This window comes from Nerophis lumbriciformis, linkage group LG32 (assembly GCF_033978685.3).
Source record: "Nerophis lumbriciformis linkage group LG32, RoL_Nlum_v2.1, whole genome shotgun sequence".
NCBI lineage: Eukaryota > Metazoa > Chordata > Actinopteri > Syngnathiformes > Syngnathidae > Nerophis > Nerophis lumbriciformis.
The window spans coordinates 17479382-17496501 of NC_084579.2; the positions used below are offsets into that span (position 1 = coordinate 17479382).

At 39.8% G+C, this 17120-nt stretch overlaps 1 protein-coding gene across 1 annotated transcript in view; it reads left to right on the forward strand.

Annotated features, from left to right (window-relative positions):
* Positions 1-3282: 3282 nt before the first annotated feature.
* Positions 3283-17120, forward strand: part of LOC133574939 (nucleus accumbens-associated protein 2) — a 124723-nt gene continuing 110885 nt past the window's right edge. Inside the window, exon 1 of the mRNA XM_061927301.2 lies at positions 3283-3458. The gene's annotated coding sequence lies outside the window, so the exon portion shown is untranslated. The remainder of the gene's footprint in view (positions 3459-17120) is intronic.

The following is a 17120-nucleotide window of genomic DNA, read 5'->3' on the forward strand; positions in this document are numbered from 1 at the left end:
TACTCAATACTTGGTTGGAGCTCCTTTTGCCTCAATTACTGCGTTAATGCGGCGTGGCATGGAGTCGATGAGTTTCTGGCACTGCTCAGGTGTTATGAGAGCCCAGGTTGCTCTGATAGTGGCCTTCAACTCTTCGGCGTTTTTGGGTCTGGCATTCTGCATCTTCCTTTTCACAATACCCCACAGATTTTCTATGGGGCTAAGGTCAGGGGAGTTGGCGGGTCAATTTAGAACAGAAATACCATGGTCCGTAAACCAGGCACGGGTAGATTTTGCGCTGTGTGCAGGCGCCAAGTCCTGTTGGAACTTGAAATCTCCATCTCCATAGAGCAGGTCAGCAGCAGGAAGCATGAAGTGCTCTAAAACTTGCTGGTAGACGGCTGCGTTGACCCTGGATCTCAGGAAACAGAGTGGACCGACACCAGCAGATGACATGGCACCCCAAACCATCACCCAACTATGCAAATTTTGCATTTCCTTTGGAAATCGAGGTCCCAGAGTCTGGAGGAAGACAGGAGAGGCACAGGATCCACGTTGCCTGAAGTCTAGTGTAAAGTTTCCACCATCAGTGATGGTCGTCAAGTTTGCCGACGATACCACAGTGGTCGGGCTCATCTCCAGGGGTGACGAGGCTGCCTACAGAGAGGAGGTCCTGAAGCTGACGGCCTGGTCTTCGGAGAACAACCTCGCTCTCAACACCAGCAAGACCAGAGAGATCATCGTCGACTTCAGGAGGAGCAGCACCGACCCTGCCCCCCTCTACATCAACGGCGAGCGTGTAGAGAGGGTCCACACCTTCAGGTACCTTGGAGTCCACATCTCTAATGACTTCTCCTGGACAGTCAACACCACATCAATCATCAAGAAGGCTCAGCAGCGGCTACACTTCCTTAGAGTCCTCGGGAAGTACAACCTGAAGCCTGACCTGCTGCTGACCTTCTACCGCTCGTCCATCGAGAGCCTGCTGACCTACTGTATTACGGTATGGTACGGCAGCTGCACTGCAGCAGACAGGGAGAGGCTGCAAAGAGTGGTCAAGATGGCTCAGAAGATCATCGGCCGCCCTCTCCCCTCTCTGACGGACATCTACACCTCCCGCTGCCTCAACAGAGCCAGTGCCATCATCAAAGACAGCACCCACCCTGGCTCTGACCTGTTCCACCTGCTGCCCTCTGGGAAGCGCTACAGGTGCATTAAAACCAAAACAAACAGGCTAAAGAACAGCTTCTTCCCCAGGGCCATAACCATCCTGAACGGACTGCCCCATTGTCCCTCATAACTGCCTTCTCTTCGGTGCAATAACCCATTCCACCAACCACCCTGTTTTTGTTTTGTTTTTTCATGTATATATTCATTTCACACCATATTTATTGCACTTCTACATTTTTTAAATTTTTATATATTTGCACATTGTTTTTCTAGCATGCACACATCGCACTGTATGGAATGGCCTCAATCTCGTTACCTTGCGTAATGACAATAAAGCTGATTCTGATTCTGATTCTGATTATATATATATATATATATATATATATATATATATATATATATATATATATATATATATATATATATATATATATATATATATATATATACATATATATATATATATGTATGTATATATACAATATATATATATATATATATATATATATATATATATATAATGTGTGTGTATGTATGTATATATGTGTGTATGTATGTATGTATATATATATGTATATGTATATATATATGTGTGTATGTATATGTATGTATGTATGTATATATGTGTATATACAGTATGTATTTATATGTATATATATGTATATGTATATACGTATGTGTATATATGTATATGCATATCCATCCATCCATTTTCTACCGCTTGTCCCTTTCGGGGTCGCGGGGGGTGCTGGAGCCTATCTCAGCTGCATTCGGGCGGAAGGCGGGGTACACCCTGGACAAGTCGCCACGTCATCGCAGGGCCAACACAGATAGACAGACAACATTCACACTCACACATATGTGTATGTATATATATATATATGTAATGTGTGTGTGTGTGTGTGTGTGTGTATGTATGTATGTATATATATGTATATACAGTATGTATATATATCAATCAATCAATGTTTATTTATATAGCCCTAAATCACAAGTGTCTCAAAGGGCTGCACAAGCCACAACGACATCCTCAGTACAAAGCCCACACAAGGGCAAGGAAAAACTCACCCCAGTGGGACGTCGATGTGAATGGCTATGAGAAACCTTGGAGAGGACCGCATATGTGGGTAACCCCCTGTTAAACCACGACAAGGCTAAGTCTGACATACCAATACGTGTTTTGATACGCTCTAATAAAATATTATGATCGACGATGATGTATATAATGTGTATGTATGTATGTACAGTATGTATATATATGTATATATATGTGTGTATGTATATATGTATGTACAGTATATGTGTATGTGTATATATCTGTATGTATATACTGTATATATAATGTGTGTATATATATATATATATATATATATATATATATATATATATATATATATATATATATATATATATGCTTAAAACCTTTGCATACTAACAAATACCAACCAAAATTTAGCTAAGTTGTACATTTGTCAGTTCATAAAAACGTAATAGTTTGTCAATTTGTAAAAACTAATTGGGATTGTCTTTGTTTACAGATTAAATACATTCCTTTTCACGAGTGTACTGTACTATATATACTGTATATCATACTGTACTCCGTTACTGCTGGGCTGCAGTGTGGCCCCGCCGCCAGCAGTTGACGCTGTCACGTCCCTCCCAAAAAAAAAAAAAAAAAGGGAAGTTTGCGCATGTGCAGAAGTTCGCCGCGGCTCCCGCTGTCATCTGAGGACATGTGAGGTAACCACACATGTTCACCTTCCTCTCGTCGCCCGTGTCGCCTTAAACGTGTCATTCATTTGCCTTTTCATGAAAGCACAACAACATATGTGACCGACGTGTCCTTTTGGCGCCGGTGGCGAACGCGAGAGAGGAGGGGAGGGCGCTTCATGGGCTTCTTTATAATAGCGCCGAGTGCACCGAGTTCACGTGTCCGTAAAAGGCGGCACGACATGACTACATTAGCCGAGCTTCCGTAAAGAAAGCTACGCCGCCACTATCAAGCAACAACAACACCAAAAGAAAAGAAAAGATGTCTGCCTCTTTAAAGTGTTAGCTATACTGTGAAGTCGGGCTGCTCCGTCCAAACTGTTCGTGTGAGCGACTTCCCCTTTCCGTCACACAGGCAGTGGGCACTCAGAGGACGAGCGTGGCCGAGGTGAGAGTGGCGACGGGCGGCCACGGTAGAGCCGCAAGAGTCGCGAAGAAGAAGGAGGAGAACCAGGGGTACGAGTTCCTTTGAATCGGCAAACTTTATTGGTCGTCTGAAGAGGACACTTCATCACCGTGCATGGAATAACAACGTACTGGTAAATATATATACATATATGTAATTACATGATATATACAGTAAGCTTTGTACGCATGACGCATAGCCATGCAGTACCTCCCCCAAGCAAATCTGCTGACATGACGCTGCAGTGCTTCAGGGGTAACGCAATGTATGTACCCAAGTATAGCTATCTCGCCCTAAATGCTTGTCATACTTTTGCCGTACTGTACTGGAGAAAGTGGCTTATTTTTTTTAGGAAAGAAAAAAAAAAAGTTGCGTCACGGTGAAGTCAAAACAAAAAATCTCCACCCACAATTGAAGCTTTTGTGGAGTGTTGCACAAGCGTGGGAGTCCTGCAATGGACTGGACGGCATTCTTCTCTCGCCCTCTGCAATGAAAGCAGCAGCAGCATCTGCAACTGCAAAGTATTACGGTGTTTATTATGTTATGTTGATCTGGGTGAAAGTATATTTCACTTAAAAAAAAGAAAAAAAAAGAAAGGCGGCTCAACTGTGGCAAAGTTGATCTCCCTTGAACTCCTGTGGTCATAAAAGGCAGGTGACACTAGTTTATGTGTGACTTTCACAATTTTTCCCCCCAAAATAACCCCACTTTTAGTGCCTTAAATCAGTGTTTTTCAACCACTGTGCCGTGAGAAATTATGCAACATCACCTAATTCAGTGACTCTCAAACTGTGGTAAGCCAAATAATCAATGAAGTGATTAGTGTTTTATTTTCCTATGTTTAAACGCAGTGTCGCTGTTCAAACCGTGTGTAATGTTACAGTGGCCGAAGATATTAAATATACTTTTATCCATCCATTTTTTACTGCTTGTCCCTTTCGGAGTAGCGGTGGGACTGGAGCCTATCCCAGCTGCACTCGGGCACGAGGCGCTCTTGTCATCGTATTTTTCGAAGTATAAGTCGCCCCGGAGTATAAGTCGCACTGGCCGAAAATGCACAATAAAGAAGGAAAAAAACATATATAAGTCGTTGATAAAACCAAGAATAGACATTTGAAAGGCAATTTAAAATAAATAAAGAATTGTGAACAGCAGGCTGAATAAGTGTACGTTATATGACGCATAAATAACCAACTGAGAACGTGCCTGGTATGTTAACATAACATATTATGGTTAAGAGTCATTCAAATAACTATAACATATAGAACATGCTATACGTTTGCCAAACAATCTGTCACTCCTAATCGCTAAATCCGATGAAATCGTATACGTCTAGTCTCTTACGTGAATGAGCTAAACAATAATATTTGATATTTTATGGTAATGTGTTAATAATTTCACACATAAGTCGCTCCTGAGTATAAGTCGCCCCCTTGGCCAAACTATGGAAAAAAACTGCGACTTATAGTCCGAAAAATACGGTAAATTAAATCCTTGCCTTGTATTTAATGAATACTTATGCCTACCACGCTACTGTCTCTTAATGTCGGTCATAATGGTGGTACTTTTAGAGCCAATTGTTTTATATAGTGGGACTTGGTGAAAAAAGTTTGAGAACCACTGACCTAATAGGTCCAAAAAATATTTTTTACAAATCCATCCATCCCTTTGCTACCGCTTGTACCTTTTAGGGTGGCGGGGGGTGTTGGAGCCTATGTCAGCAGCATTTGGGCGGAAGGCGGGGTACACCCTGGACAAGTCGCCACCTCATCGCAGATTTTTTGCAAATCAATAATTATAATCTGCAAATAATGTGCCGCTGCTTAGTGTCTGTGCTGTGTAGAACTTGGCAGGGTAACCATGTGATGCTCCATATCAGTAGGTGGCAGCAGGTAGTTAATTGCTTTGTAAAAGTCGGAATGTGTGGGGTGAGATGAGTATGGTTTGTTGTGATCCCAATATGCAGACCACAGTGGGAGGCAGCGTGCAGGTAAAAAGGTATGTAATGCTTAAACCAAAAATGAGCGAAAAGAGAAGGCAATGGCTATGCAAAACGAAAGTAAAACTGAACTGGCTACAAAGTAAACTGAAACAGCATGCTGGACGACAGCAAAAACTTACGGCGTCCACAAAGTACATCCGTACATGACATGACAATCAACAATGTCCACACAAAGGAGGATAGCAACAACTTAAATAGTCTTGCTTGCTAACACAAAGCAGGTGTGGGGGGAATAGCACTCAAAGGAAGACATGAAACTGCTCCAGGAAAATACCAAGAAAACAGGAAGGGCCACCAAAATAAAAGCGCAAGACAAGAACTAAAGCAGTACACACAGGAAAACACCAACAAACTCAGAATAAGGCACGACGACCTGGTGTAGTTTAATTTTTTAACGTTTTCTGCTGGTGGTGTGTCTCCGTATTTTTTAATGAAACAAATGTGCCTTGCCTCAAAAAAGGTTGAAAAACACGGCCTTGGATTTCAGGTATTGCTCAGGTGGGTTTGCCTCAAGCAAAAACCGCTCAGAAATTGAACAGAATCAACCGTTTTACCGCAAAGCTACTTATGCAGTATTTGGTGCGAATGAAAGAGGTGAAGATGCACTTGCGGGTGGCGGGCAGAACGGTACTTTTCAGAGGCAGTATAGTACCGAATATGATTCATTAGTATCGCGGTACTATACTAATACCGGTATACCGTACAACCCTACTGCAGACTGAGAGTAAAGAGCCCTAGCCAACAAGCCAAAAGTTGTCAGCTCGTTGTCCAGCACGACTCCTAAGGCATCAGGTGGTGCGGTTCACCAAGGTGCTCTCGCAGAGCTGTACCTGCTGGTGTCGATTACACTGTGACTTGTTAATTATGATTAGTAAATAACAGACAAAACAAAAATAACATTTAAGTACTGGACTTCAGGCGACATGGAACTTTTTAAAATGCTCTTGTTTTTGGCGCACGGACATCCTTAACAGCACTAGGCAAACGACAAAGCGGGGGGTGTACTGTATATTGTAGCGTCCCAGAAGAGTTAGTGCTGCAAGGGGTTCTGGATATTTGTTCTGTTGTGTTTATGTTGTGTTACGATGCGGATGTTCTCCCGAAATGTGTTTGTCATTCTTGTTTGGTGTGGGTTCACAGTGTGGCGCATATTTGTAACAGTGTTAAAGTTGCTTATACGGCCACCCTCAGTGTGACCTGTATGGCTGTTGACCAAGTATGCCTTGCATTCACTTGTGTGTGTAAAAAGCCGCAGATATTATATGATTGGGCCGGGATGCAAAGGCAGTGCTTTTAAGGTTTATTGGCGCTCTGTACTTCTCCCTATATCCGTGTACCACTCCGTACAGCGGCGTTTTAAAAAGTAATTCATTTTACTTTTTGAAACCGATACAGATCATTTCCGATATTACTTTTTAAAGCATTTATCGGCCGATAATATCGGCAGTCTGATATTATCAGACATCTCTAATTAGAACTCATGAATAAACGCGAGCAAGAGTCCGCTTACAATGGATTTGCTCTTTTCCACCTATAAAGCGCTCTAAAAACAATGAAAATCTTTCATCAATGTTTTATATACAGGTACATACTGTATGTAATGAAGTTACAGGCACATTCACAATAACATGTAATATTTACGCATTGTGCTCATTTCAAGCATACGACAGCACATTATTTTCACAGACGCATAACGACGTTTGCTGTTTCCTTCAACAACTGTTATTACTATTACTAATTATGGCAGAATTCATGGGAGCCAACAATGACTGCTTGGGACAAATAATGATCCACAACTTTACATTTTTGAGCCTGAATGTAAGGAAGTTGAGCTACAAGTTTTAGAAGCCGTGTGATAAACCCATCCAATAAGTAGGTAGCAGTATTGCTAAGTGCTAAACAAGAAATACAGACTACGAACATAATAAAACAATTACTTAGTGTACATTGTCTGCTCTCAGTCGGATGCCGACTGATGGGATTTTCATATCTTACTGTTTTGATGAAGAATTAATCATAATCTTCACATAGATCAACAACAACAAAAAGTTGGACGCAAACAAGCATCTTTTTGTGTTTGTCCCCCGATTTTCAGGCCTAAGTTAAATGTCAGAGTTGAATAACCTCTCGGTTGATGGTTATAACCTTTTACTATACAGGTGTGATGCATGCTTTATAATCTAGAATGAACTTTTACCTGTTTGCACATGGAAGCCAGTAGGGGCTATAATGAAGCAAGGCGCCTCTTAAAAGAACACTTTGGAAATGAGATGAAAATTTCAGGAGCATACTTGGAAAAAGCCTTGAATTGGACAGCGATTAAAGCTGAGGATGGGAAAATGCTGCATGCATATGCACTGTATTTGAGAGGATGCTGTAATGTAATGCAAGATTTACAGTATTTGGAGGAATTCCTCCCACTTCCAAAGACATGCACCTGGGGATAAGTTGATTGGCAACACTAAATTGGCCCTAGTGTGTGGATGTGAGTGTGAATGTTGTCTATCTGTGTTGGCCCTGCGATGAGGTGGCGACTTGTCAAGGGTGTACCCCGCCTTCCGCCTGATTGTAGCTGAGATAGGCTCCAGCTCCCCCCGTGACCCCAAAAGGGAATAAGCGGTAGAAAATGGATGGAACTCAGAGGTGATGCTGCAACTCACCGGCTCTGTATGTCAATATAGCAGCATAAGCTAGTTACCTCTCTGTGATCACGTTGCCGCTAAAAGTAGTTGCTTGGCGTTAGCACTTGTAATAACAATATTGCTAATCCTTGGTTAATATTTAGTAAATTAGTAAGTGGAGTATTGTTGGCGGTTTTTGGATGTATTTTGAGGGCTTTATGGGTGCAATAGAGCAGTGGTCCCCAACAAGCCAACCAATTAAAAAAAAATTTTTTTTTATTGAATAAACATAAAAAACACAAGATACACTTACAATTAGTGCACCAACCCAAAAAACTTCCCTACGACATTTTCACTCATTCACACTCATTCGCACAAAAGAGTTGTTTCTTTCTGTTATTAATATTTCTGGTTCCTACATTATATATCAATATAGATCAATACAGTCTGCAGGGATACAGTCCGTAAGCACACATGATTGTATTTTTTTATGACCAAAAAAACCCAAAAAACATCCCCACCCTCCGGTCCGTGGGACAAATTATCAAGCTTTGACCGGTCCGCAGTTACAAAAAGGTTGGGGACCACTGCAATGGAGTACTCCCATTTGCTTCATTGTTAGCCACATTGTATTTGCTGTATATTAGAAATTAGAATGCATAAAAAAAAGAAAATGCGTGTGTTGTTGTCTTACATAGGGATTGTGAATAATAGGCAACATTCCCCAAAAAAGTGCAGTTCCCTTTAAGACTATGAATATAGTTTTAAAAAGTGCTGCATAGAAGATAAATACCTACTTAGACTTAGACTTCCTTTTTATTGTCATTCAAATTTGAACTTTGCAGTACAGATAAGAATGAAATGTCGTTGCATTAGCTCATGGTAGTGCAGGATAAAAAAAGCAATAAGGTGCAGATATAAATAAATAGATTACTGTACAGATAAATATATTGCACTTTTGCATATGCATCCAGGTTTATGGATGTATGTTATATTGTCTTTATAATCCAGCGAGAAATCAATTTTTGGGGGGATTTGGTGGAGATTTAAATTAATAAACTTTATGGAAGAGGCATGTTTTTCCAGGAAAACGTCCAATTCCGATTTGAACAACACGTTCTTGTGTTCTCCAGCTCCAAAAATTAAAGCTGGAGTACTTGAATCTCGTGTCACCAGGCAGAATTCAAACTGTAAATCCCGCCCCCCACTCTGTGCATCTCGTTAGTACTCCCTCTCAGTCTCTTTCTTTCTGGTAGTGCACAAAATCGTGCAAGAGAGCTCTACGTGCTCACCCATAGGTTGTTGTCGAAGGATCCCCAAGTTTGTATTTTGTTGCAGAAAAGAAATGTCGTCGTCACAGGTACATGTTTTTTTTTACTCTAATTATGAAATACTCATTTATGTTGCCGAGCTGTAATATTGCCATATATTATACAAAGATTTAGCAAAAATCTAAATGCAAAAAACCACAAACTGTCTTTGCTTACAATACACGGAACAGCAATCGTGTGAGTATCGGTAACACACGTCGCGACGCAAAAATACAAAATATATATTTTTGGAACATTATATCACAGCCAACTGCGCGTCCAAAGTTAGTCCAAGACTGTCCCACAGTGTCCTCCATCTTGAATACGCCAGACCAATATTTATTTGAGTTTTGGCTCTTTTTTAGTTTTTTTAGACATACTTTATTTTCTTTCTCTGATTTTCTCTTTTTTGTTTTTTTAGCAGTATATGCTGTAACATGCTGTCCAGGTGGGTATTCGGCAGCCGTGCTTTACTGAAAACAAGTTCACACCGTGCACACACTTAACTATTTATCGCGTCAACCAATGAGGAGGCTCCATTGTGGGCTCTGCTCACCCCTCCTTTCTCTAAATCCTGAGATTGGATCTGGAGGTGTTTAGTGCCTGGAAGAACAATGACTTTGTCTTCTAGGGTTTTATTTACTAAAATACTTAATTATAAGGCACAGACAGTACGCAGACGTACAATGTTTTCAGAAATTAATACTGTTATGATATACTGTATGGTGCTTATATGATTTTTTTTAGTTAAAGAATACAACTTCGTTACCCCAGCTTTATAAGAGAACTGCACTTTTTTTGGAATTTTGCCTATCGTTCACTTTCATATGAAAGACATGACGACAGATGGATTCTTTAATTCTTTAATGCATTCTGAATATTACATAAACGTAATTAAAAGTCCACTTACAGCAGAATCAATGGGAGATCTGTTGTAACTTATGGGTTATATAGTTCATGTGTGATGAATTTATCAGCAATTAAATCAAATATGCAAATTGTGAATTATCATCACACATGAACTATACAACCCATAAGTGACAAAGTTCATGTGTGATGATAATTCATAATTTTCATACTTGATTTAATTGCTGATACATTCATCTATTATTATTTTGTATGCAAATTATGAATTATCATCACACATGAACTATATAACCCATACGTTACAACAAGATCCTCTATTCTGCCCATAAATCCCAATAAATGACCATTCAAAAAGCGCCAACTGTACTCCATTTACATTTCGTGACTTGAAAATTAGGCCCTGCGATGAGATGGCGACTTGTCCCGCCTTTCGCCCGAATGCAGTTGAGATAGGCTCCAGCACCCCCCCGCGACCCCGAAAGGGACAAGCGGTAGAAAATGGATGGACTTGAAAATTAACCAAGTATTAGTGATATTGTTATTATAAGCGCTAACGCAGAAGAACTATGTATAGCTGCGCCGTGATCACTACCATGTGTCCCTATGTTTACATCATTGAGTGGTCTGCTGTTTCCTTGCTTCCTTGCTCCCTGTAAGTTTATTGTAGGCCATAAACCATGCCTTTCACCTGGAAAGTAGATGGCTGAAGATATAATCTGACCAGTTGGAACACTTTGGCAGCCATTTAGGACCCTGAACTGGCAAGAAAGGCACAAAAAGACACTTGCTGTGTGTTTTGGGCAATACTGTAAATTTGGGTATCGATTCAATACCAATCAGTTGCAGCAGCATAATTGGTACTGCTTTTCAAAATGTTCAAGATCATTGAATGATTTCAATTTTTGATCACAATTCTAATCAAACAGAAACACAGGGTGGCGGTGTAACATACATTTTCTACCGCTTGTCCCTTTTGGGGTTTGCAGGAGTGCTGGAGCCTATCCCAGCTGCACATGGGCAGAAGGCAGTGTACACCCTGGACAAGTCTCTACCTCATCGCAGGGGCAACACAGAAAGGCAGACAAGCATTCACACTCACATTAGGGCCAACAATATCAATTAAATATTAAAATTATTTCATACCATTGGCTCTGATTTAAATCTTTTGTTTTTTGTCCTTAAAGTCCTTAGACTTTACAGAGTTTAACAAACACAACAAAATATTTATTTGACAACAAAAAATGTTGATACAACTAACCACTGCAATATCAACCAAATAATATTATACTTGGTATTGTTACTATTGCTACTTGTATGGATCCGCCCACATTTGTCTACATTTAAGAGCTCGAGCTTGCAGTTGGCATATCCTCCTATGTTTTGTAGAGTAGCATGTCTTCCAGTGATGATACTTGCTGGAAACTCAGTTTATTTGCCGCCATTGATGATTACTGACTTAGTATTGGCTTTGAACAGTGGAGGGACATGAGCCGCGAGCAAGAATGGTACATTGCGTTGAGGACACGTTCGTTCGCTCGTAGTTGTAAAATTTGCAGGACACAGCTAGAATTTGTCAACATGCATTATCACAATAATAACAATATTAATAAAAGCTGTATTGTTGGCCAAATGTATATAGTTTATATTATATATCCTTTGTATGATGCAACCCTATAGTAAGCTAAAAGGATTCAAGGAACACATGAGATGGCGCGAAAGATTGAGACCAATGAGTACCACTAAAAGGATAGTTTTTACATAATAAGTGAAATACAATAGGATATAAATAAATTAGGTTATAAATAGAATACAATATTAATAGAACAGAGTATAAAATAGTAACAGCAAACCAAATAAAAGCCTGGTTGAGCACAGTTGGGACACGTGTGCAAGTTTAATGTTCATGGTGCAGGGATTAAGGGGGAGAAACAATCAAAATATAATATTGCACATTTTTATGGGTCACACTCGAAATTAATTGTGAGTTCTAACGGTCAAAGGAAACAGAGTTATATATTAATATTTATGCCTGTAAAGTAGCACAAAAATGTTTATGATTAACACACACACAAAGAGAAGCTCATCCTGGCAGTTTTCTTATTTGACCAGTCTAAATAAAAAAGGCCTCACAGTGAATTTGGGATGTCAAGGCTTGTGCACACAGAGAATCGGTTCTTAATTCTGCTTCTTGCTCTTTCACGATAAAACCTTCCAAACGTTGTCCCATTTTCACCTTGGAGCTCTTCCAGGGGGTTGTGACGGCTCTTAGCAGCTGTATTTGTGTGTGTGTTGGCTGTGTCCCGGGATGCCCTTCCTCCATAGGCCTCACACTATACAGCATTCCACAAGGGGGCCGCGGTGGGGGGGCTTGTGTGCTAAGAAGAGCATGTCAAGTCGAGGGTACAGCAGCACTTTTCAATCCCACAAAACGACAGTAACAATTTCTGTCAAGGAAGAAAAAATGATTGAAGACAAATTCCAGTTTAGGTAATCTACCAGGCAACACAAAGTAGCCTCCTCTTAATTTGAATTGATGAGTGAAAAATAAGATGCCGGGTGGTTTGCAGATACTACAGACTAAAAGTCTCTGTCTTCACTCATACTCAGAAATTTTCCACTGTGCATAAACACGCCAATGTGCCCCCATGCTTTGTTTACGTGCATGTTTATGCGTACGGCATGTTTATATGTGAACCGTTTCGCCACCCTCTTCTCTTCCCTAAGACTCAGCGGTGACTCACCAACGATGGCATGCGATACATGGCACCGCATTCTCATACAATGGTCTTGTATTTCCTCTGCCAGTTTGTGTCAATGCCTGTTACAAAAGTGTGTGTGCGTGCATGTGTGTTGTTACTACAGCTTGTTGATGTGGAAGTCATTTGTGAAGTTAGCGTCTTTCTACTTTCTGCGGCCTTCTGCATAATAGCATACAGTACAGCTCTCAGTCCACAGTACAGGTGTCAGTAGAAATGTGTTTCCATGGCAAATTGTATTATTTCCCCCTCTTCTTGGAACCCTTCTATCCTTAATCCCAACCTTGAAGGAAACATCTCTAAATGGGCATACATGGGCCGTGAGAAAGTAATAGACCGTGTGGAATTCATTGTCTTGAGGCAGATCAGACCAATTGGACTACACTATTTGGCTGCCACCAGCAGATGCACTCTATGTTCAAGCTCATTTGCATTAGAAGTTGCGCTAGAACTGTGATCAATACTTATCACTTATACATGGGGTTAATCGCAAAAATGCCTTTAAAAAGGGTCACTGTAATGCTGATTTTTCCTTATTCACAGTGGCATCTAAAATATTAGAAAATTATAACCATGACGACTATAAAGTAAGTGTGTAACATGTTTAACTGATTTACCACTTTAAAATGGCATTATTTATGCAATTTAAGAATGTTACATTAAACAGTATTAATGATAACCACGGTAAAACTCCTGACGATTAATATTAATGTTTAAATTAAAATGATTGAAAAACTGTGATTAATAGCTGCACTTGCTAAACTCACCGACTGACTGGCGACACCTCACTAGCTTAAATGCTAACTTGAAAACAAGAGACAATTCATGTCTTTCCCCATTAAGAAACGACATAGCTCAATCTAAACTTATATAAACCTATTAAAAAATAGTAAGACTAAAAGACTAGTAATGAAACATAAGAAAACATGCAAAAATATTTCGTGTATGTATAAGTACTTTTTTAGCACATTCAACAATACTGTGATAATAAGGATAACGGTGATAATTTTGGTCACGATAAGCGTGATATGACATTTTCATATCCTGACATCCCCAATTACATTTAGTAACATTCCTTTCAGTTCCGCCATCTGGCTTTTGCTACTAATTTTAAAATGAAAGGCTTCTGTTTGGATACCTGTATTAACTTTTTACATTTTGAATGGAATAGTTTTATGATATTATAAGTTTCTTAGTTTAATGCTAAAACATGAAGAAAATATATATTTGAATGTCGTGAAGCCTTATTCAAAGTTTTTCAATTTTAAAGAGTAAAGTTAACAAAGATATTGATAGTGAGACTGGGCGATTATGTGATCGTGATCGTGATCGCGATTAATTTCAGTTCGATCACGATGATCAGCTGTTAGCATGTGTCCTCAATCAAACATGGCGGGAATGTCTGTTCGTAGATACCGGAGTAGTAAACAATAGGGATGCAACAGTGCTCTGTATAATCCTGCACGGGACATCCATCCATCCATCCATTTTCTACCGCTTATTCCCTTTGGGGTCGCGGGGGGCGCTGGAGCCTATCTCAGCTACAATCGGGCGGAAGGCGGGGTACACCCTGGACAAGTCGCCACCTAATCCGCCTATATTGACCGTGATCCTGTGTGTGTCTGTGAATGTGTCAATGTTTGTGTCTGTGTGAGTGTCGTATTTGTGTGAATGTGTTTGTGTCAATGTGTGTGCGCGACCATCCCTATCCACCATCGCGAGAGTCAGTCAATCCCACTTGAATAAAAAGTAAAATATAATTGTGATATTAATCAAGATCAAATGATATGAAAAAGTTACTCGTGATCATTTTATTCGCCATATCGCCCAGCCCTAATTGGTAGTAGGTAATATTTGGACACTTTACACAATGAGTAAGCATACTAAGATATTTGGGAGTTACCATTCCTGCCTTTACTTTGATCGTGTCACCACAGAGATATTAAACAAAAAGACATGGCAAGTACAACATGGCACGAATATTGCAGGAAAGACATGGTTGTTGGTTCACAGCACACTTATATACTGTGGTCAGAGTGAGGATATGTGTCTGTCTGACTTGATTGATGTCTACCCAAAGCAGTGGTCTTGTATAGCTCCTGACCATATATGGCACAGAATTAATGGCACTGTCTCCTTGTGACTTGGAGAAGTGTATTGTTACTTTGCCATGTGTTTGTCCAAATGTAGTTTCAGTATTTGCTGTATTATTGGTTAATATTATAGTTAGATATAAATTCTTCCAATCAGGCATGCATTAATTACTTTGTAGAAATGAAATTATGCACTTGGACAAAAACTTATGCATGTCTTGTCTTTCACCCACATAGAGAATAATATTAAAAGCCAGCAGCAATTTAATGAATCAAAAGAATTCGATTGAACCTTGTTGTCAAAATGCTTTGAAATACCTGCTCCTGCATAATGCTAAATTTATTACCATTACCCTCAAGTATCATGAAATAAATGGTCAATGACTTCAGGGCAAAATAGTTAGCAAAGTCAGACCTGTGCGTGCCTCACATTTCTTTTAAACATATCTTGTGCAAAATTTGCAGACATGTACTTGTAGCTGAATGTTTTAAATCCCCTATGCCCTAATGCAAATGGATTGCAACAGCAACAAGAAAAAAAAGACCTCTACCAAAATTTAATGGATTCTTGTTCTGCACAAGTTTCATAGTAATCTGGTTTAGTAGGTTTTGTGTAATTAATAAATGGATAAAAATATGACCAAACAAACGCACAAAATTGACGCATGATTTTTGACAACAGTTTGCGAACAAAACATTTCCGTAACACTCAGAAAGTTAAATTGATTTCTTAGGTTAGCTAATTAAAACAACCCAAACATCTCCGAATTATTTCGAGCATTAGGGCCGCAACTAACGACTATTTTGATAGTCGACTAGTTATTTACTATTTTACTCGGTCCTGTCATTCATGATATGTAACTGCTGCTGAACGGCAACACCGCGGACCGTCTCAAGCTTTTCCGTCCTTCAATACCCGGCAGGCATCTGTGATGGCACTGACTTGACTTGATCTGTGGATAAGACGGCAGTTTTTCCTTGATGAACGACAACTTGATTTTCACAAATAGTAACATCATCCCTTGCGAGCGTTGTACTGCTAACCACTCCCTTGCTTTCCTGGCCAGCTGGTATTTGACTCAGGCCCCCATATAGCTGTCTTAAAGGCTAACTGCACTTTTTGGGGAATTTTGCTTATCGTTCACAATCATGAGAGAAAAAAAGACAAAAGTATTTATTTTTTTTTGCATTTTAACACGTAAAAATTGGCTCGTTCTAAGTAGCTAGCAATGCAGCTAATAGGAGCAATCAATTCTACCGCTAAACCACTTTAAAAATGCATTCAAAAACCGTCACCGATACTTAATTTACGTTCCGTCACCTGTATAATAACCAAACTGTAGCGGCATTGTTATTGTAAGAGCGAACACTGAGGAACTCTTTTTCTAGCGTACTAACACATTGCCATGCTACGGTATTAACCGTAAAAGGTAACTACGGCAAGAGATAAGCTAGCTTCTACGTTAACACGAAACACGCCTGAGTTTGTAATGCACAACACAATGCGATAAGACACCAATCTGTACTTGCTGAAAACATGAGCAATCATATTATAGTATCTATAAAGTTTTATCCTACATTTCATGTTTTGTTTGTACACAGCCAACTACACAGCATATGCTGTCTGTCATGATACAGACATGACATGTGTGTATCATGATCAATATAAAGTGTGACTCACTCGATAGACAGTTGTCTCTTTAGTCCAGCTGGCCGGGGACATTTTTTCTGGTTTATTTGGGGTAAGCACGCCATGTATGTCGAAATAGCTTGTCTCCAAATTCCACATTTGCAGCTTCGAGTCGATTTTACTTCACTCTATCAGCTTCTGTATGCTCCAACATTTCACCCTCTTCTTCTTGCTCGCTTCTAGAAGCAGTAGATAATCCTTCGTTCATTCAGCTTAAAATAGATAAGGTTGTGAATCCTCATTTGTCCAAAAATAGTCGCCTTTGTTGTTTGTTACCAAGTCTGCCATGATTAGAAGACTCACAAGCGTTTTGTATCCGGAAGTAGGAACACACTGAAAGTCTGCCCCGCAAATGATTACAATTATCAAAATGCTGTGAATATTGAACATAATACGTATTGTTATGAACGTGTCTGTTACTACTAGGGATGTCCCGATCCAGGTTTTTGCACTTCC